The sequence below is a fragment of the Narcine bancroftii genome, chromosome 1, assembly GCF_036971445.1.
Source record: "Narcine bancroftii isolate sNarBan1 chromosome 1, sNarBan1.hap1, whole genome shotgun sequence".
NCBI lineage: Eukaryota > Metazoa > Chordata > Chondrichthyes > Torpediniformes > Narcinidae > Narcine > Narcine bancroftii.
Genome location: NC_091469.1, coordinates 194,092,056 through 194,115,209, shown reverse-complemented (window position 1 = coordinate 194,115,209; position 23,154 = coordinate 194,092,056). Strand labels below are relative to the sequence as shown.

Sequence of the window (23,154 nt, the reverse complement as noted above, 5' to 3'; positions counted from 1 at the left end):
TTAATCAAAGATACATGGTAAAAAGAAAGAGGATGGATTGTGAAAAATGGCTGAAAATTATTAAACTAACACCATTCTGCAAAGGGTGATGGAATGCGAAATATGTAGATTAGTGCTTGAAAATATACAGCACTAACTACTGGGCCCCTTTCTTATAAGAAACTTCAAGGATGAAGGAATCTGGTTCAGACTGGCACAGTGACCTAGGATACCCCATAGTCACCATTGCACTTGCTTAATAAAGACATAAATATTAACTTAGACACCCCTAAGGATGGGACTGTCTAATTAACATAACATGCGATGTATGATGAGGGAGGGACTGTGTGGTATCTGCAGGGATGGAAGGGAAAAGGGGAAGGTTGTAAGGTATTGAAATTCTGATTGGAAGAGACTAAATGAAGGTGTGGTGATGTTGAGTGTGGGACTGTATGACAGAGTGATGATTCTGGACCTCCAGTGTTTCTTTGGACTGAGAGACACCCAGCTCTGCAGACACGAAATAAAGATGAACCTGTTCTCCAAGACTTTGTCTCCAGAGTAGTGATTGTGAACACTTTATATTTCACAGGAGGGAGATAGATCAGCTCGTTGAGTGGTGTCACACCAAGAACTTTGCACTCAATGTTAACAAAACCAAGGAGTTGATTGTGGACTTCAGGTGGAAGTCAGAAGAACACAAACCAGACCTCATTAAGGTTCAGCAGTGGAGAGGGTCAAGAGCCTCAAATTCCTCTGAGGATCAGTCCTGGAGCCCCCATGCCGATGTAATCACGAAGAAGGGGACTACAAAGCAATCATCTCAGATTTTTGCTACGCAGATATATTTGACTCTACTTCATATCTGCCACTGGATGACATAAAAGCTTAATCCAGGGGTGTGGACTTGCTAATGAGCTGAGCAGAAGTATTTTGAAACAGCTCTCCACAAAAAATATTTAAAAGACATTTTAAAAGCTTTAAAAAAAAATCAGAATTTTATCATCAAAAATGGATAAAACAAGTACTAAACGACCGAGGCAATTGAGAACAAAAACTGAGGAAATAACAGCTCAGCCAAGAACATCAAGAGGAAGCCTGATGAGGAGTGACTCAGCAGGGGCCCTGGTACCAACTGAAGCCACAGAGCTGGGGAGGTGGCTCAAGATATAGCCTCCATCCTGAGCACATTATGTAATCATTTTACGAGTATGGAATCAGTGATGAGAGATATCGAGAAGGTAATGGAAATTAAAGAAGTTGTGGAAGACTTAAGTGAACAAATTATTCAGTCAAAGGCTGAGCTGGACAAAAAACAGGCTGAAGGCACTGGAAGAAAAAGCAAAAATATGGGACACAGAAAAGACTGATGGATGAGATCGACCATATGGAAAATTTTAGCAGACGTAACAATGTAAGAATCATTGGACTGAGAGAAGGAATAGAGGGAAAAGACGCACGAGTTTCTTTGAAACATGGATCCCACAAATGCTGGGACAGGTCAAATGCAAAGCTGCAAATTGAAAGGGCTCACCGGATCCTCAGATCCAGAAGAACCAGGGAACAGCGACCACAACCAGTCCTGGTGAGACTTTTAAGTTATCAGGAAAGAGATGCAATCTTGGGAGCAACATACGAATATTCAAAAAATAAAAATGGCCAATTAGTGGTGGACAATGCAAAAGTAATGCTTTTCCAGGACTTCAGCCCTGCCTTGGTCAAACAAAGAAAGGAATTTGATGAGGTAAAAAGACAACTGAGATCTAAAAACTTTAAATATTCAATGATTTATCCAGCAATGTTGTGGGCGGATGTCTCAGAAGGTAATCAATGAATTTTCAAGAATAAAGAAAAAGTGGAAGAATTTTAAAAAAAGTAATGAAAAGATTAAAGTCACCAGCTGAAAGGGCTGAAAAGACCATTTCAAAATGGGACTAACTGAAAAATGTATATTTTTATTTATAATAATAGTACTGAGCTGTCTTTTTAAAACAGAAAAAAAAACATTGGTTTATATGGAGAGGTGGTAAGGAGAGCAGCAAGGTTGAAACTCTGACTGGGGTCTGGGGGGGGTGGGGGGGGAGGAGAGAAGAGATGGTGCCAGGAAAGGAACCTTTTTTAAAAAAAAGATGGAGCCAAAGCAAGGGTTTCTCTTTCGGAAGAACCTGCAGGCTTTTTTCACCATCAGAGCTAGGGATGAGTGTGTCACTTAAGGAGGAAATGTATGTGTTGGAAATGTCTTTTAATAGGGAAATATTTTGATAGTATTTATAAAATTGGTAAGATATTATTATACTGTGGTGGCGCACTCTCTTATGGCGAACTGGCCCTGTGTGTAATGCCTTGTGGCGGAGCAGCCATGGGAAGATGGCACCATCAGGGGTTCTTCCTGACTCAAATCTCCCTCTCAGCATGCGCCTTGGGCAGTGATTATGACGTCACCACACACGACGCCACGATGTTCTACCACATTGTGAGCGCACTGGATCAAGACACAGCAGCCAGGGTGGACAACCTCATCCATCATCCTCCAGCTGAGGGTAAATATACTGCCCTCAAGAACTTGCTCCTTGGGATATTTGGCCTCACCCCCCAGCATCGGGGTTCCAGGCTCTTGCACCTGCACAGGCTTGGGGACCACAATCCGTCAGCGTTAATGGACAAAATGCTGGCCCTGGCGAAGGATCATAAGCCTTCTTTCCTCTTCCACCAGATTTTCCTCGAACAAATGCCAGAGGATATCCAGTTGCTCCTTACAGACGAGGATTTTGCGGACCCACGTAAGGTCACAGCCCGAGCGGATGCCCTCTGGCGTACGAAGAGGGAGCACAAGGCAGGCCTCAACCAGGTTTCAAGACCAAGAACCAGTCAACCGCAAGCTGCCCCAAGCATAAACCAGAATAGAGCCATTCGACCTGGTGCTGGGGAGCACAAGCCTGTAAGTGCCGCCAACCCTGCAGCTTCCAGGGAAATGACTGGGCCAGCCGCCATTGATGGCTGGCCACGTGAACAGCCTCCTTTATGTCACTGATAAATCCACCAGCCGGCGTTTCCTGGTGGACCCAGGGGCTGAGCTGAGCGTCCTACCCCCTACAACGCTGGAGACTCGCACCCGATCTCCCGGTCCAACCCTGCGGGCGGCCAATGGTTCCACCATCAAGACCTATGGCACCCGCAGGGCGCAGATCCAGATCGGCAAAGAAAAATTCCACTGGAGGTTCGTGTTGGCCTTGGTGGGCACCACGCTGTTGGGGGCCAACTTCCTGAGGGCTCACGGCTTGCTGATTGATATGAAGAGCAAGAGGCTGGTCAACGACCGCACTTTCCACTCCGTGCTTTTGGACACCGCGAACACCATCAGACCAGAGATCGCTGCCATGGCCGCTGCCAGGGATGAGGACACCGATATACTCCATGAATTCCCCGCCATTTTGGAGCCACACTTCAATGCCGCTTTCCCCTGACACGGAGTTTTCCACCACATCACCATGCAAGGCCCCCCGTTGCACGCTAAGCCCAGATGGCTGCTGCCCAAAAAGCTATAGCAGGCGAAGGAGGAGTTTTCAAGGCTCCAAGAGTTGGGGATTGTCCGGCGTTCAGACAGTGCCTGGGCATCACTGCTCCACGTGGTCCCCAAGTCATCTGGGGGCTAGAGACCCAAGACTACCGATGGCTGAACGATGCCAAAACCCCCGACAGGTACCCAGTCCCCCATTTACAAGATTTCTTGGCCAATCTCCACGGTGCACAGCTATTTTCCAAGGTCGACCTAGTGCAGGGATATCACCAGATCCCAGTGCATCCCGACGATGTAGGAAAGACTGCGATCGTCACCCTGTTTGGCCTTTTCGAGTTCCTCTGGATGTATTTCGGGTTAAAGATTGGGGCCCAGATGTTCCAGCACCTCATGGACGCAGTGGGTAGGGACTTGGACTTTGTGTTCATCTACTTAGATGATATCCTTATTTCCAGTTGCAACTGCGAAGAACACAAAACCCATCTCCGTGCCCTGTTTGCCCGGCTGGCGGAGTTCGGCCACATGGTCAACATGGCCAAATGCCAGTTCGGCAAGCAGTCGCTGCAGTTCCTGGGGCACATCATCTCGGCGGCTGGAATCGCTCCGGCACCAGAGAAGGTGGCAGCCATCCAACATTTTCCCAAACCTTCCACCCTCAAAGGCCTGCAAGAGTTCATGGGGGATGATGAAGTTTTACCATCTGTTCATCCACAGTGCCGCTGTACCATGCATCCTCTGTTCGCACTTATCGCCACGAAGGAAAAGACCTTACCCTGGCCGGAAGAGTCGGACAAGGCTTTTACGGCAATGAAAGAAGCCCTCACCAGTGTGATGTTGCTGGTGCACCCACGCCCTGAGGCACACACAGTGCTCTCGGTGGATGCCTCAGCTACCGTGGTCGGGGGATTTCTGGAGCAATGGCTCAATGGACAATGGCGCCCGCTGGCCTTTTTCAGTAAACAGCTGCGCCCGCTGGAGCTCAAGTACAGCACGTTCAATTGGGAGCTCCTAACACTGTACTTGACCATCTGCCATTTCTGCTATTTCCTGGAGGGTAGATCCCTCACAGTCATCATAGTCCACAAATCCCTCACCCAGGCACTCACCTTGGCCAAGGACCCGTGGTCAGCCAGACCACCTCTTACGTGTTGGAATTCACTACCGACATCCGGCACAGGGCAGGCAAGGACAACGTGGTAGCGGACGCACTCTTGTGCCCATCCATCAATACGCTAGCCCCTGGCCCAACAGCACAATGCAGAGATACAAGCCCTCAGGATTGCCATCTCTGGCCTAGACCTCAAGGACATCCAGTTCTCCAACAGCCCGGACGCGCTGTTCTGCGATGTCTCTTCAGGCCCACCATGCCCAGTAGCACCACCACAGTGGAGGGCGAGAGTCTTTAGCCTAATCCATGATCTAACTCATCCCGCGGTGAAGATGACTGTGTGGATGGTTGCAGAGCGATTCGTGTGGCACGGGCTCAAGAAGGAGATGGCGGAGTTGGCTAGGAACTGCACCAAGGCCCCAATCCAACCCTTCGACTCATCAGCGCGGAGGTTCCAGCACATCCACGTTGATGTCGTTGGCCCTTTGCCGGTAGGTGCACTACCTCTTTACAGTAGTGGACCGAGCCACAAGATGGCCCACCATCCCGATCAAAGAAGTTTCGGCAGAGATGGGTGCTAGGATCTTGGTCAGTCAGTGGATCACCCGTTTCGGTGACAGGAGCGCCCAGTTTACCTCCACGCTATGGGCCCAGCTAGCGAGATTCTTAGGGGTTAAACTCCACCACAACACAGCCTACCACTCACAATCCAACGGTTTGGTGGAGAGGTTTCACCAGTACCTAAAGTGCGCCCTCATGGCCCGACTCACCAGCCCAGACTGGGCAGATGAACTGCCTTGGGTCCTCCTTGGGATCAGGACGGCACCCAAGGAGGACCTGCAAGCCTTGTTGGTGGAACTAGTATACAGCGCGCTCACTCCACTCTCTCTGCCCGGCAAGTTCTTCAGGCCAGAAGCCAACATAGCACCAGAGGACACAAACCTGCTGATGGATCTCCGCAGGTAACTGGCCTCCCTGGCCCCTCCACCCCCATCATGCCACAGCACCCGGCCATCCCACCACCCCAAGAAACTGGACTTGGCACAGTTTGTGTCTGTCCTGAGAGGACCGCAGAGGGCACCATTACAGCGCCGATATGAAGGTCCATATAAAGTCCTCCAGCGGAACTTTCACTCTGGATGTGGGGTGGGGGGGAGGGGGGGGAGGGAGGAACTTTCTCTTTTTACAGTGGACCCCTTGAAGGCAGCCCATTTGGACTTGTCGCAGCTGGTATAGACGGCCGTGCCCAAGCGGCGGGATGCGTAGCCGGTTGGGGGGGGGGTTGTGTGGCAGCGCACTCTCTCGTGGCGAACCGTCCCCGCATTAACGCCATGTGGTGGGGCAGCCATGGGAAGATAGCGCTGTCAGGGGTTCTTCCTGACTCAAACCTCCTCAGCGCGCGTCTCGGGCAGTGATTATGATGTCACCACGCACATGGTGACTGAGCAAGCGCTGCCCTTAAAGGGGCGCGTGCTAAATTCAAATAATGACCCTCAAGGCAGTGGCTGTACTTTCTTCAGCTGTGCAGAGCATCACAATACAATATTTGTGTGAAAAATGTAATGGATAAAACACTAAAGTTTATTAGTCTTAATATTAATGGGATAAATGGGAAGGTGAAGAGGAAGAGGGTCTTGGCATGCTTAAAGAAATTAAAGGCGAATATAACCTTTTTGCAGGAAATACATCTTACCAAATTGGAACATGATAAATTAAAGAGAGGATGGGTAGGACAAATAACGTTGTCTTCCTTTGGTTCAAAGGCAAGAGGGGTGGCTATTCTAATTAATGAAAATACAACCATGTTACCTCGACTGATTAAAGCTGGAAGGTATGTAATGGCACACTGTAAAATTTATGGAGAAACATGGACATTTATGAATATTTATGCTCTGAATTATGATGTGATGAAGCCTTTATGAAGGACATCTTAAAAACAGCAGAGGGAATACAAAATATATTAGATGGAGATGTTAATTTCTACTTTGTCCCAATTCTAGATAAATCAGCAAGAACAATATGGAGGGCAAAAGCAGCAAAAACAACAATTTCTTGTATGAAAGATCTAAATCTTATCGATGTATGGAGGCAATTAAATCCCACAAAGACTACTCTTTTTACTCAAAGGTGCATGACTCACATACAAGGATTGACTTATTTTAAATATGTGCCCAGATAGAGTATTAAAAACAGAATATCTAGTGAGGCTTCTATCAAGAGAATGTATACAGATGGCGTCTCAATACTACATTGCTTAAAAGAACAGACTTCTGTGAATTTATAGAGACAGAAATATTTAGTGAAACAAATCTGCTATTAATAAGTTTTCTGATATGGGACATGCTTAAAGCATATTTAAGGGGACAAATTATATCCTATATTTAAAATCTTAAGAGGGAACATACTGATGTGGGACTACGGTCTGGGAGGATTTAAACTTCCAAATTTCAAAAAAAATTACCTAGCTACATGGCTAGATTTCTCGCAGCCTTCTTCACTGAAGACAACCTCCGATATTGGGTTCAAATGGAAATGTACTCAATGGAGGGGGGAAGCAAAGGACTTTATCTTTAATGGTTTCAAGTCACTAAAGAAAAAGACAGATAACCCAGTTTTAATACATATGATTAGAACATGGCAAGAAATTAATGAATCTATAGGGAAAAAATAGGGATATCAATAAAAGCACCATTGTGCAAAAATCTGTTATTGCCTATGAACGTGGGCAATAGAATATTCAATTCATGGTATGACAAAGGTACAATATATATTAAGGTCTGTTACACAAAAGGAGCTCTTATCTTCTTCGAACAATTAAAACAAATACGGAGTGGCCAATGGGACCTTCTTGTGTTTTCTCCAGCTTAGATCATTATGAGAGAAAGATGGGGACCAACATTGACCCTACATGAAATTAGTGAAACTGAATGAGCGGTTTGGATGAGGAATCCCAAATTTATAACAAAAATGTACTATGCTCTCCAGAGTGAAAGTGCAAAACCAGGGTTGCAGAGGTCAGGGGAAAAATGGGAGTTAGACTTGGGTGTGTTGATTTCAGAAAGAAGCTGGTCAGATTCATGTAAGGACAGTATGACATCAATTATAAATGCAAGATAAGGAGTGGTTTGGTACTTTTTTTTTCTCACACCAATTATATTTTTACCCCACAAAAGTTACACAGATCAAAAACTGAAATTTCAGTAATGTATTTCAGGTGTGGGACTGAGACAGGAACTTATTTAAAAAAAACATGTCACGTGATTGTGCATGAAAGTGAGGCGATTTTGGAATGACAGTACAGAAAAATTAACCAGGATAACAGGGAGTGGCCTTCACAGGCGACCCGGAGCTATATCTATTAGGTAATGTCATGGAAATAAGCCAAGTCCAACTCCCCTCATAGCATGATGGACTGCGGAAATGAACAGCTGTAAACCTATGGGGAAAAAAAAAATCACATATAACTTAGAATAAATATGACACTTTTGTAAAGATTCAGCAGCCATATCTGGACCACATAGGAGTCCAGATACAGTAATAAAAAGGAACAAAAAAGGTATAAAGTAACCATTGTATATACAAAAATGTAGTTTCCCCAACTGCGGCTCCTAGAACGCTTCCACCAGCGTTGTCTCCGCTCCATCCTCAACATTCATTGGAGCGACTTCATCTCCAACATCGAAGTTCGCGAAATGGCAGAGGCCAACAGCATCGAATCCACGTTGCTGAAGATCAAACTGCGCTGGGTAGGTCACGTCTCCAGAATGGAGGACCATCGCCTTCCCAAGATCGTGTTATATGGCGAGCTCTCCACTGGCCACCGAGACAGAGGTGCACCAAAGAAGAGGTACAAGGACTGCCTAAAGAAATCTCTTGGTGCCTGCCACATTGACCACCGCCAGTGGGCTGATATCGCCTCAAACTGTGCATCTTGGCGCCTCACAGTTTGGCGGGCAGCAATCTCCTTTGAAGAAGACCGCAGAGCCCACCTCACTGACAAAAGACAGAGGAAAAACCCAACACCCAACCCCAACCAACCAATTTTCACTTGCAACCGTGTCTGACTGTCCCACATCAGACTTGTCAGCCACAAACAAGCCTGCAGCTGACGTGGACATTACCCCTCCATAAATCTTCGTCCGCGAAGCCAAGCCAAAGAACTCTATATACTTAAAATATATGTAACCTCTGATAATGTGAACAGATCTGTATGTATGGAAGGGGAGGAGGGAGGGACTGTTCTGTTTTTGTTTGTGAGAAAAAATGTAATATATTGTATATTTAAAATGTTACCACGTACAATTTTTTGAAATAAAAACAAAAATAAAATATTCAAGAAAAAGCTTAATCCATAATTCCCCTACAGACTCAACCTCACTGTAGATGTAAGGGGACAATCTTTCCTGCCATGTTGTAGCTTGCTGCTGACATGTGTCCTGCTGGAGTGGAGTTAATGTACAAATGAAAAATTATATAACTAGCATCACTTCCACTACGCAACCAAGGTGAAACCATATCCATTACAGAGATAGTAAAAATACAATGCTGGATAAACTCAGTAGGTCAAACAATGTCCTTTATATAGCAAAGGTAAAAATACATAACCTATGTTTCAAGCTAGAGCCCATCAAGGTATGGAAAAATATCGGCAGGCATCCGAATAAGAGAGGAGGGGGAAAGTGTGGTCACAAAGGCAGGAGGTAATAGGTGGAGAAGGGAGGGAGGAAACAGCAGCAAGCAAGGGGAGGAGGGATGGCAGGGTGAATAGAGAGGGAGAGCTGGAAGGGAAGGGGAGAGGGGGGAAAACAGGTTAGCAGAAACCATAAAAGTTGATGTTAATGTCATCTGGCTGGATGGAGAGAGCCCAGACAGCAAAGTAGGTGTTGTTTTTCCAATTTGTGGGGGTCTTGGTGGGATAGTACACAAGGCCATGGACTGACATGAGAGTATGGAAGAGTGACACAGAACCAAAATAGTTGGCTACTGGGAGGTCTCTGTCACTGGAGTGGATGAAATGAAGGTGCTCAGCAAAGTGATCTCCCAGTCTGTGCCCAGTCTCTACAATGTAGAGAAGGCCACAAAGTGAGGACCAGATATAGTTCATTAATCCTGTGGATACACAAGTGTTGCTTCACTTGAAATGCCTGTTTGGAGCCCCATACCATGATGAGGGAGGGAGTGTAGCCGCAGGAGAAGGTGCCGGGGATGGAAGGGATTAAGTGCAGGAAGGACAGGTCCCTACAGGAGGCAGAGAGGGGAAGATAGGCTGGTAGTGGGATCCTGTTGTAAGTGCCAGAAATTCAAGAGGATAAATGTGTTGGATGTGGAGGCTGGTGGGGTGGTAGGTGAGGACAAGGAGGATTCTGTGTTTTTTTACATCTGGGGGAAGAGGGTGCCAGGGCAGTCGAGCAGGAAATGGGGAGGCGGATGAGGGCTAAGTTGATGATGGTGGAGGGGAAGCCATATTTGTGGAAGAAGGCAGACATTTGGAAGATCTGGACTGGAAGACCTCAACTTGGGAACAGATGCAGCGGAGACGGAGAAATTGAATGAAGGGAATAGAATCCTTGCAGGGGACAGGGTGTGAGTAAGTGTAGTCAAGGTAGTTGTGGGAGTTAGTGGGTTTGTAATATACGTTGGTGGAAAGCTTGTCTTCCGAGATGGAGACAGAGAGATCCAGAAAGGGGAGAGTGTTGTCAGAGATGGACCAGGTGAGTTTGAGATCAGGATGGAAGTTGGCAGCAAAGTGAATGAAGTTGGCAAGCTTATCAGGGGTGCATGATGGAGGCCTGATATAGTCATCAATATAATGGTGGAAGAGTTAAGGAGTCTTGCCTGTGTAGGCTTGCAGCATGTGTTGCTCCACAAAGCTGGGACCCATGTGGGTATTCATTACGGAGATAGTATTTGCACACTTACTGAGATCTAGCTCCAAATTGTCATCACCCCAACACCCACAAAACTGTTCCTATTATACGTTATCCTCAGACAACAATGGTCCAATGTGAGAACCTGGAATAAGTGGACAGCTTCCAAAATCACATTCACTTCTTTACTGCACCAGTACAGAGCTTTCGGCTCTGAGGAAAAGTGTGCTTTTCTTTTTAAATTTTTTATTTTTCACACCATAAAGCACATTGATCAAGATACATACATTTTCCTTTTCAAATATATATCGTGTCGTTTTCTCCCCCCCTCCCTCTTCCCATCCCACCCTCCCTACCTCCCCTCCCATTAATTTAAAGTACAGAATCTAAGATACATTAAACCAGTCAAACAATGTTGTCACTCAATAAAAATAAACAAGAAATTCCACTGAGTCAATTCTTTTCATTTCCTTCTCCTTCTGTCATTTTAGGTGGCAGATGTCCCCGGTAAGTTTTCTCTATTGTGTTTCATGTATGGCTCCCATATTTGTTGAAATATTGCAATATTATTTCTTAAATTATATGTTATTTTTTCTAATGGAATACATTTATTCATTTCTATATACCATTGTTATATTCTCAAGTTATCTTCTAATTTCCAGGCTGACATAATACATTTTTTTGCTAAGGCTAGGGCTATCCTAACAAATCTTTTTTGTGCACCATCCAAATCAAGTCCAAATTCTTTGTTTTTTATGTTACTTAGGAGGAAGATCTCTGGGTTTTTTGGTATATTGCTTTCTGTAATTTTATTTAATATCTGGTTTAGATCTTCCCAAAATTTTTTCACTTTCTCACACGTCCAGATTGCATGAATTGTTGTTCCCATTTCTTTTTTACAATGAAAACATCTGTCAGATACTGTTGGGTCCCATTTATTTAACTTTTGAGGTGTAATGTATAGCCTGTGTATCCAGTTATATTGTATCATACGTAACCTCGTGTTTATTGTATTTCTCATAGTTCCAGAGCATAACTTCTCCCATTTTTCCTTCTTTATCTTTATGTTTAAATCTTGTTCCCATTTTTGTTTAGTTTTACCATTTGTTTCCTCATTCTCCTTTTCTTGCAGTTTAACATACATATTTGTTATAAATTTTTTGATTATCATTGTATCTGTAATCACATATTCAAAATTACTTCCCTCTGGTAACCTCAGACTGCTTCCCAATTTGTCCTTCAAGTAGGATTTCAGTTGGTAGTATGCCAACACTGTACATTGAGTTATATTATATTTATTCTTCATTTGTTCAAAGGATAGTAATTTATTTCCTGAAAAACAATTTTCTATTCTTTTGATCCCGTTTTTCTCCCATTCTCTAAAGGAAAGGTTATCTATTGTAAAAGGGATTAACTGATTTTGCGTCAGTAATAGTTTTGGTAATTGGTAATTTGTTTTATTCCTTTCTACATGAATCTTCTTCCAAATATTGAGCAGATGATGTAATACTGGAGAATTCCTACGTTGTACCAATTTTTCATCCCATTTATATATGTTCAGGTATCTTCTCCCCTATTTTATCTAGTTCTAATCTAGTCCAATCTGGCTTTTCCCTTGTTTGATAAAAATCTGATAGGTATCTTAATTGTGCAGCTCTATAATAATTTTTAAAGTTTGGCAGTTGTAAGCCTCCTTGTTTATACCATTCTGTTAATTTAGCTAGTGCTATCCTCGGTTTCCCCCCTTTCCATAAAAATTTCCTTATTATTTTCTTTATCTCCTTGAAGAATTTCTCCGTCAAGTGTATTGGCAATGCCTGAAATAGGTATTGTATCCTTGGGAAAATGTTCATTTTAATACAGTTTATCCTTCCTATTAGTGTTAGTGGCAAGTCTTTCCAATGCTCTAAGTCGTCCTGTAATTTTTTCATTAGTGGATAATAATTGAGTTTCTATAGATGGCCGAGGTTTTTATTTATTTGTATACCTAGATATCGTATTGCTTGCATTTGCCATCTAAATGGTGATTCTTTCTTAAATTTTGAGAAATCCGCATTATTCATTGGCATTGCTTCACTTTTATTTGCGTTAATCTTGTAACCCGACACTTCTCCATATTCCTTCAATTTCTTATGTAATTCTTTTATTGATATTTCTGGTTCTGTTAAGTATACTATAACGTCATCTGCAAATAAACTGATTTTATATTCCTTGTCTTTTATTTTTATCCCTTTTATTTTATTTTCTGTTCTTATCAATTCTGTTAGTGGTTCTATAGCTAATGCGAACAAAAGGGGTGATAGTGGGCATCCCTGCCTTGTTGATCTGCTTAAGTTAAATTGCTTTGATATATATCCATTTACTGTCACTTTCGCCAATGGCCCCTTATATAATGCTTTAATCCAATTAATATACTTCTCTGGTAAACTGAATTTTTGTAATACTTTGAATAAATAATTCCATTCTACTCTGTCAAAGGCCTTCTCTGCGTCTAAAGCCACTGCTACTGTTGGAGCTTTATTCCCTTCTACTGCATGAATTAAGTTAATAAATTTACAAATATTGTCTGTTGTTCGTCTTTTTTTAATAAATCCAGTTTGGTCTAGATTTACTATTTTTAGTACATAGTCGGCCCATCTGTTTGCTAATAGTTTAGCTATTATCTTAAGTAAAGATATTGGTCTATATGACGCTGGTGCGAGTGGATCTTTCCCTGTCTTTGGTATTACTGTAATTATTACTGTTTTGCATGAATCTGGCAAGCTTTGTGTTTTATCAATCTGGTTCATTACTTCCAGAAGGGGAGGAATTAATAAATCTTTAAATGTTTTATAGAATTCTATTGGGAATCCATCCTCTCCTGGTGTTTTATTGTTCGGTAGTTTTTTTTATTATCTCCTGTATTTCTTCTATTTCAAATAGTTTTGTTAATTTATTTTGTTCCTCTGTTTGCAATTTCGGTAGTTCAATTTTAGTTAAAAATTCATCTATTTTGTCTTCTTTCCCTTCGTTTTCAGTTTGATATAATTGTTCGTAGAATTCTCTGAAGTTTTCATTAATCTCTGTTGGATTATATGTGATTTGCTTGTCTTTTTTCTTTAATGCCAATACCATTCTCTTAGTTTGTTCTGTCTTAAGCTGCCACGCTAGAATTTTGTGCGTTTTTTCTCCTAGTTCATAATATTTCTGTTTTGTCTTCATTATGTTCTTCTCCACCTTATATATTTGTAGTGTTTCATATTTTATTTTTTTATCTGCCAATTCTCTTCTTTTAGTTGTGTCTTCCTTCATTGCTAATTCTTTTTCTATATTTACTATTTCCCTTTCCAACTGCTCTGTTTCCTGATTGTAGTCCTTCTTCATCTTGGTTACATAACTTATTATTTGCCCTCTGATGAACGCTTTCATTGCGTCCCATAGTATAAACTTATCTTTCACTGATTCCGTATTTATTTCAAAGTACATTTTAATTTGTCTTTCAATTAATTCTCTAAAATCCTGCCTTTTAAGTAGCATGGAGTTTAATCTCCATCTATACATTCTTGGAGGGATGTCCTCTAACTCTATTGTCAATATCAGGGGTGAATGGTCCAATAATATTCTAGCTTTATATTCTGTTTTTCTTACTGTCTTGCATACGAGCTGATAACAGGAATAGGTCTATTCTTGAGTATGTTTTATGTCTACCTGAATAATATGAATATTGCTTTTCATTTGGGTGTTGTTTCCTCCATATATCCAAAAGTTGCATTTCTTGCATCGATTTAATTGTAAATTTGGTTACTTTGTTCTTTCTGTTCATTTTTTTCCCAGTTTTATCCATGTTTGAATCCAAATTAAGGTTAAAATCCCCTCCTATTAGTATGTTCCCTTGCATGTCTTCTATCTTCCAAAAAATATCTTGCATAAATTTTTGATCTTCTTCGTTAGGTGAATATACATTGAGTAAATTCCAAAACTCCGAATATATCTGACATTTTATCATTACATATCTCCCTGCTGGATCGATTATTTCCTCTTCTATTTTAATTGGTACATTTTTACTGATTAATATAGCTACTCCTCTAGCTTTTGAATTATATGACGCTGCTGTTACATGTCCTACCCAATCTCTCTTTAATTTCTTGTGCTCCATTTCAGTTAAATGTGTTTCTTGCACGAATGCTATATCTATTTTTCTTTTTTCAGTAAATTTAGCAGTTTCTTCCTTTTGATTTGGTTATGTATTCCGTTAATATTTAAAGTCATATAGTTCAACATAGCCATTTCATACTTTGTTTATCTTCCCTTTCCGTTTCCTCATCATCACCTTTCTTTCTTATCCATTTCTGCTTTCTTGTTTTGAACACTTTATAAGACAACATTTCTAAAACATCAAGCATTTCCCTTATTCTTCTATCTAAAATTTCTTTAACCCCATTATCCCCTCCCCTTCCTGAGTTGCCCTTTATCCCTTGTCGGGCAACCACATCTCCCCTCTCCATTTGGATTTGCGAATTCACTCGCAAGCGTCAACTGATTTTGCAGTGACCGTAACTCCTCCCCACCCAGCCCCCCCCAGAAAAGATTTCAATTTTCAAATATAACAAAGGTCACTCTTTTAATTCCCTCCTTACTTCCTCTGTTCCCTTTCATTCCCTTATTAATTCTTATCTATACTCTATATATTTTCCTCTAAATGCGGATACACTCATGTACCCATATCCACACATACATATAGTTCATGGTCATTTTTACTCTCGTTACATGTCTTCATCTCTGCCTGTTTTGTAGTTGTTCCGCAAATTTTCGTGCTTCCTCCGGATCCGAGAATAGTCTGTTTTGCTGCCGTGGAATAACTATTTTAAGTACTGCTGGGTACTTTAACATAAATTTATATCCTTTTTTCGATTGGATCGTTTTTGCTGTATTAAACTCCTTTCTCTTCTTCAGGAGTTCAAAACTTATGTCTGGATAGAAAAATTTTTTTTGACCTTTGTATTCCAGTGGCTTTTTGTCTTCTCTTATTTTCTTCATTGCTTTCTCCAATATATTTTCTCTTGTTGTATATCTTAAGAATTTTACTAAAATGGATCTTGGTTTTTGCTGTGGTTTCGGGGCTAATGTTCTATGTGCCCTTTCTATTTCCATTTCTTCCTGTAATTCTGGTCTTCCTAGGACCCTGGGGATCCAATCTTTTATAAATTCTCTCATATTCTTGCCTTCTTCATCTTCCTTAAGGCCCACTATCTTTATATTATTTCTTCTATTATAATTTTCCATTATATCTGTCTTCTGAGCTAACAGCTCTTGTGTCTCTTTAACTTTTTTTATTAGATTCTTCTAATTTCTCTTTTAAGTCCTCTACTTCCATTTCTACGATTGTTTCTCGTTCTTCCACGTTGTCCACTCTTTTTCCTATATATGACCATCTCTATTCTATTCATTTTTTCTTCTGCACTTTTAATTCTTCTTTTTATTTCATTAAATTCTTGTAATTGCCATTCTTTTACTGATTCCATATATTCTTTAAAAAAAAAATAGACATTGTCTTGCCTTTCCCCCCTTCTTCCATTTCTCCATGTTCTTCTTCCTCTGGGTTGGTCATCTGTTGTTTCCTTGTTTTCTTTTTACTCTCTTCTTTCTTGTTCTCGTTGTTTTCTGTGTTCTCTTCCTGTTGTTGTGTTGCAACTGTCATCCTCAGCTGTGGAGATCGACTCCTCAGCTGTTCTCCCCTCCCGTCAGTGTGTTTTTTTTCCATGCGCGGTTGTGCACTTTCACTTGGCTCCGCGAGCCATTTTTGTAGTCCCGAGCTCGGGACTTCCACTGACCTTAGGGAGCGGGCTTCTCTCTCCCCGGCAGGCCTCCTCGGACAGGTAAGGCCTTCACCTTCTTCTTCCGACGTTCTTTCTTCTTCTCTTCTTCCCGTTGCTTTCGACTTTTCTCTCTTCGCTGCCATTTTCTTCCCACCTTTACTTTTCCTTTGTTTTAATTTTTATTCTTGTACCTTTGTGTTTTGTGTATTTTTTTTAAAACTTTTCCGGAGAGGGCTGGAGTTCCCTGACCGGCCACTACTCCATCACATGACTCCTCAGGAAAAGTGTGCTTGAAGAACAAAGCACATGGCAAATAGGCATTGTTAGTATTTCCTGCCTCTCTGAGCACTTCTGAGATATGCATTGTCTACAGCAGGAACACAAAGCACTGGAGAGCTACATCCAATATCACTGTCCTATTCAAGAGGGGATTGGAGTATAGGAACAGAGACGCCCTTCTGCAGTTGTACAGGGCCCTGGTGAGACCCCACCTGGAGTACTGCGTCCAGTTCTGGTCTCCAATTTTGAGGAAGGACATACTAGCTATAGAAGGTGTGCAGCGCAGATTTACAAGGTTAGTTCCAGGGATGGTGGGGTTGACATATGCTGAAAGGCTAGAAAAACTGGACTTGTATCTGATGGAGTTTAGAAGGATGAGGGGGGACATGATTGAGGTATACAAAATTATCAGGGGGATAAACAGGGTGAAGTCGGATTACTTGTTCCCAATGATGGGGGAGACGAGGACTAGAGGGCATAGTTTAAGAATACAGGGTAGGCCCTTTAGGACGGAGATGAGAAAATATTTTTTTACCCAGAGAAGTGTGAATCTGTGGAATGCTCTGCCACAGAGGGTGGTAGAGGCAGATTCGCTGATTATGTTCAAAAGAGAGTTAGATAAGACTCTAATGGGCAAAGGAGTTAAGGGTTATGGGGATAAGGCTGGAAAGGGGTACTGATAGTAGTGATCAGCCATGATCTGTAAAATGGCAGTGCTGGCTCGACAGGCCGAAGGACCTACTCCAGCTCCTATTGTCTATTGTCTATTCCAGGCCAAGATTCCCAGCATTTATACTTAGTTGGCTCCAAGAAGAAGAGCCCATCCTTTGTATGTCTGACATCAGGGTTTCAAATACAGGAACAGATTACCAGGGGAACAGAAAAAGGAAGTTCAAGGGAATTCTCAAAGCCTCACTGAAAATGTCCATCATCCCCAGTAACTTAAGAATCCCACGTTGACTCAGAGACCATCCAGGATGGCTTTGAACACTTTAGGCCCATTCATCAGGAACACAAATCCATCATAAACAAAATTATTACATTAACTTCAAAATAATCTATCCTTTTTACTTAGCCAATACAAAATGCATCTTCCCCCAGATTGCGGTATACTCCAGTCACACAAGTCTACAGAGCTTACACTTGGTAAAAAAAATTTCAAATGTGTACAGAAGTGCTTCAGATAACTGAAAAGGTAGAATTCTCCGGCTAGACCAGAGGTTGTAGACTTGACAGTGTTTGTAGCCCAAGTAAGATACAAGGTCTCAGCTTGAAAGTTGCAAGGTTTTACATGCTTAGTGCATTAAGTTTCCTATCACTTGCTTCGCAAGAAGTAATCCCAATTTGATTACAAGCTTTCACAAATATCTGAGGTAGTGCAAGCTTCTAGGACCTACTAACAAACAAGCTTAACTGGTATTTTATCAGCAGTTCATCTCTACCAACACCCTCCCTTTCCTCAATCTCTGGCTCCATCCCAGGAGACAAACTCTCGATAGACACCTGCTACAAATCCACGAACTTGCACAGCTATCTCAACTACACCTCTTCACACCCTTTCCCTTTAAGGATTCCATTCTCTCAATCCCTCTATTTCCATCATATCTGCACCCAGGATGAGGACTTCCATGCCAGATCATCAGAGATGTCCTCCTGATTCAAACAACGGGCTTTCCCTCTACCACCATCAACTTAGTGCTCACCCACATATCCTCCATTACTCACATCTGCTCTGGCCCCCTCTGCCCCCATGCACAAGGACAGGATTCCTCGTCCTCATCTACCATCCTACCAACACATTCTCCTCTGCCATTTCTATCACCCACTTTGTGATCCTACCACTCGACGCATATTCCCTTCTCTTTCTGTAGGGACCACTCCTTCCCCGACTCCTTTATACACACCTCCCTCCCCACTAATCATCCCCTTGGTACCTACCTCTGTGACTGCAGGAGATGCTACACTTGTGCCCACACCACCTCCCTCACCTCAGTCCTTTCAAGTGAAGCAACATTTTACTCGTGAATCTGCAGAAGTCATCTACTACATCCAGTGCTCTCATTTTGGAGTGCATACTGGGAGATCGCTTTGTTGAACACCTCAGCTCTGTCAGTGGCAAGAGCATGAATCTCCCAATGGCCACCTTTTTAAATTCCCCATTCCATTCCCTTGCCTTGCTGACATATCTGTCTACAGTCTAATGTACTGCCAGATTGAGACCATCAATAAATTGGAGGAACCAATGTGATGATGCAATGGGGATGGGGCGTATTACACTGACTGCTTGCTATTTTCTGTAGAGATACTCCATCCTACTGGTAAAACAGATGGAGATGCTTTCCCACTGGCCCATCTAGTGGTGGTTATAGTCTGTTAATAAAAGCCCAGTATTAGTAAAACACTTTTCAGGTCCATATCTATGGCATATCAACCACACCTCATCTTTTGACTGGGCACCCTCCAAATGGCATTAATATAGACTTCTCTGTCTTTCGTTAACCCCTCCACTTCTTCCCGCATTACCTTCCTCTAGCTTTGTCTGTCCCTTCCCTATCTCCTTTCACACAGACATGATAAATTCTCACCTCTTCCCTTTCCATATCCAATTAAAACTTTTTTTGTTGCTCTGGATTCCTCCCCCAGCCGGCACTGTCTGAATTCTGAGATTTCCTGCTTTTGGCTCATTCTGCTTGTTCCTTGAAGAAGGGTTCAGGCTCAAAATGTCAGCCATATATCTTTGTCTTTTATGGATGTTGAAAGACCAGCTTAGTTCCTCCAGCATTTCAGTGTGTTTTTACTACAATCACAGCATCTGCAGACTTTCACGTTTCACTAGGAATTTTAACATTTGGGTCAGAAACAGAATAATCAAATCAGCTGCACAGTTCCACCATGGACAATCTATTTGGCTGCCAAGAAAGGAGTCAAACCAATAGAAAACCATCAACTGCAAAGTTTTGCTATATAAAGAGCAGAATTTGTTTCAAAATAGGACACATAATTTACCTTTACATGCTTGAATCTTCAGCGCCATTTTCCTGGCCACATCACAATATATTCTAAACATTTTAAGCTCCCAGACAAATTCCTTAACAAACATTTAAAATCAAATTCTAAGTGATGTTCTTCAGAAGTAATCCCAAATCAAGGAACCTAAATTAACTTGGCAGTTTGTAAGAATATGTTAGAGAGATAAATCACTAACTTGAAATAAAAACACAAAACATCAGGCAAAGACCATGGATACAGAAATAATTAATATTTCAGGGATTTTTTTTTTTCTTTTGCAATGCTCCCTAACCTGATAAGCATTACCAACATTTTATTTCAGATTCAGCCTTTTAAAGAATACAGCAGCTAATATGGGCAGAGAAACAGTAGAAGGAGTTTAATATGGGCAAGTGCAAGGTATTATATTTTGGGAAGTCAAATACAAGGGGAAAGTATTCAGTTAATGGCAAGACTTTTAACAACATTGATACAAAGAGGAATCTGGAGGTCCAAATTCAGTGTCCTGAATGTGTTGACATATGGTGATAAAGAAGCTTGCCTTCATTGGTCAGGACATGAAATCATGTTGCAGAATTTTGATGCATCTGCACATTGTACTTACACAAAAAGGATCCTATTGATAAATACTGTTGTTACACCTTAATTAATTCCTTCCATCTTACAACATATTTTGGATACATGAACCTATTCATACAATCTAGTAACTGGTGAATATCACTTTAAAATTCACAAGTATACTTCTAATTACGCAAATATCAAGCGTAGCTTGGGTTACCCAAGAGGATCACAAATAGTTCGTTCACCTTTTAACGTACAAAAAACTGGTCTTGAGCTTTTGCCACTGAGAACCTTGATGATGAAAAAGATGTTGACATCAAGTAAATATTCATTGTGAAAAAAGTTGAGGTACACTCAGACCACTTGCTCTTTGGCAATGAGCCCACACAACTCGGTTCAATTTTAAGTAGCAATATTATTCACAAAGACCATAACTTATGAAGGAAATAGAGGACAGAAAACAATTTGACAAACAATTCGCAATTAAAATACTTTTCAAACTTTAAAGAACTTTACATAAAATACTTGGCAATATTTCCTTTTCTGTAATGGCAGCCTGTCAAGTTGCTGACTTTAAATACCCATCGCGTGGGCTCTAGGTACAACCCTATTTTTCCTTAAAGAATCTAAATATGAATTTCACAGCTGGTAAGAAAGATAATAAAGTTTTCTCTCTTATTCTCCCAGATAGGTCTGATCTCCTAGAGTCAGGAATACTTCCATGTGAGCAATGTGAAGCCTCAGATTTCTTTTAGATGCACTCAGTTCAATTTATGAGGTTTTATGAGAGCAACTGAAAGACTTTAGGTTCTTATTCAAAGTGAAAAACAACCCTAACATTGTTCTATGATTGAACAACAGTATGGTGTTTCTGGACATTGGATATTTTGTGGACAAAAGGAGAAAAAATCTTGCTCGATTTGAATAATGTACAGGTGTAGCTGGCCAAGCGACCACGCGGGTGGATGGGCCGAATCAGTTGGCCATCCCAAGATGACGTGGGACCTCCCTCACCGAGAAGGCGCCCGCAGTTGACACCACGTGCGAGCTAAGGGAAAAGCCCCGCTTCCGTGTGGTGCACCACCGGCCAATGAGTGACATAGCGACGTGCTGACATCACTTTCGGAAGCCAGCAGATAGATCGCTGAAAGTGGGTGTTCCCCACAGGGCAATGCAATGAATTCAAATAATAGTCAGTTTTTGGTTCACCCTTGTACTGGGTGGATGTCTCTTCACTTCATAGTGCTGGTGCAGCAGTTGCTACAGTGATGATGCCAACAGTTCCAAAGTCTTGGAACCCTCATTGAACGCATCAGAATGCAAAAATCCGCTACTACTACAATCACAATTGCTGCGACCATCGTGGTGGGTGTGTATTTACTGCCCTTCTGGGCAAACCGGCCTGGGAACTGGCTGAGTCCCAGTTCCACAGCAGGGGAATCGTCTCAGATGACGCCAAGTTCTGGCACATCGTCAGCACTCTGGATGCCACCACTGCTGCCGAAGTAAGCTCCTTCGTGGAGAATCCGCTAATGGAGTGCAAGTACAAGCAGTTCTGGTGTTTTCTCCCCAACTCACTGTTCAGATCTTAAACATGCAGGGCCTGGACGACAGGAATCGCTCCAAGCTCATGCACGAGGTGGTGGCCCTAGTGGATGGGCATACAGACTGTTTCCTCTTTGAGGCCCTGTTCCTCTCCAAGCTGCCGATGCAAGTTTTCTTGGTGGTTTCGGACATGGATTTCAGCACCCTGCACCTGGTAGCCAAAGAGGCATACAGGCTTTTCCACACCTCATAACAGAGCTCCCTCCATGTGCAGCTTGTCTATACTATCGGTGCTACCATTGCGACAAGCCCACTGGAAACCCCAACAACATGACGGGCGCACAGAGAAGCACGGTGAATACTGTTTCTACCACCGCCGATGGGGCTGGAATGCCCGGCGGTGCACTCCCCCCGCCCCCGTGGTCATACCCCACTACCAAACTCAACATGGTGACGGGAAACTGGCATGCCGGCCGCTGATAGTGGCCTCGGCGGTTGGCACTCTGAAAGGCCTACTCTACCTCAGAAAGGGACTTCCTAGTTGACATGAGTGCAGAAATCAGCCTCATCCCACCAACATATTCCGAGGCCAGACACAACCCCAAGGGCCTCACCCTGCAAGCGGCCAACGGATCCTCCATCCTGAGCTATGGGACCCACCTGGTCACCATCCACATCGCAGACATGCTCTTCCAGTGGGAGTGCACAATCAAAGCCATGGGACAGGCACTACTCATAGCGGACTTCCTACAGGCACATGAACTGCTGGTGGATACGTTGAGATGCCGGTTAGTGAATGCTACCACGTTCCAGTCTTTCCCCCTCACCCTGCAGCAACATTTCCTTCCTGCCATTAGGGATCCATTCCCCGGACCAAGAGGAGTATGCTCGCTTACTGGCCCCAAACTTCCATGCCTCTAACCCACCACATGGTGTGGAGCACCACATAGAGTTCGACGGGCTCTCAATGTACACAAGAGCCCAGTGCCTCCTGCAAGACGAGCTCCAACAAGCCAAGACCGAGTTCGCTGCCAAGGATGTGCTGGGGATCATCCGCTATTCAAACAGCCCATGGACCTACTCATTCCACATAGTGCAGGTGATTACAGACGGATGAACGAGGCGACAGTCCCAGACAGATATCTCATCCCACACGTCCAGGACTTTGTCCCGAGTCTACAACGCTGCCAAGTTTTCTTAAAGATGGACCTCATCAAAGGATACCACCAGATCCTGGTACACCCCAACAACATTCCAAAAACGGCAATCATCACACCCTTTGGACTTTTGACTTCCTGCAGCAGCCCTTTGGACCAAAAAAAAGTGGCCCAGACATTCCAGCAAATAATGGATATGGTTGGCAGGGACCTCTATTTCATTTTGTCTACTCAGACAATATCCTCATCACCAGCCCCAACACCAGCACTCACAGAACGCATTTGACCCTCTTGTTTGACAGACTGCCGCAGTTCGGGTTCATGGTGAACCCAGCCA

The 23,154-nt window shown here is 42.8% G+C and overlaps 1 protein-coding gene and 1 long non-coding RNA gene across 4 annotated transcripts in view; one reads left to right on the top strand and one right to left on the bottom strand.

Annotated features, from left to right (window-relative positions):
* LOC138736857 (uncharacterized) overlaps positions 1–6,749 on the top strand; it is a 75,265-nt gene extending 68,516 nt beyond the window's left edge. The window contains exon 4 of the long non-coding RNA XR_011340630.1: positions 6,605–6,749. This is a non-coding gene — a long non-coding RNA (uncharacterized lncRNA). The remainder of the gene's footprint in view (positions 1–6,604) is intronic.
* The window catches only part of lrrc8aa (leucine rich repeat containing 8 VRAC subunit Aa), a 63,488-nt gene that overhangs the window by 17,405 nt on the left and 22,929 nt on the right, over positions 1–23,154 (bottom strand). The gene's annotated exons all lie outside the window — the stretch shown is intronic.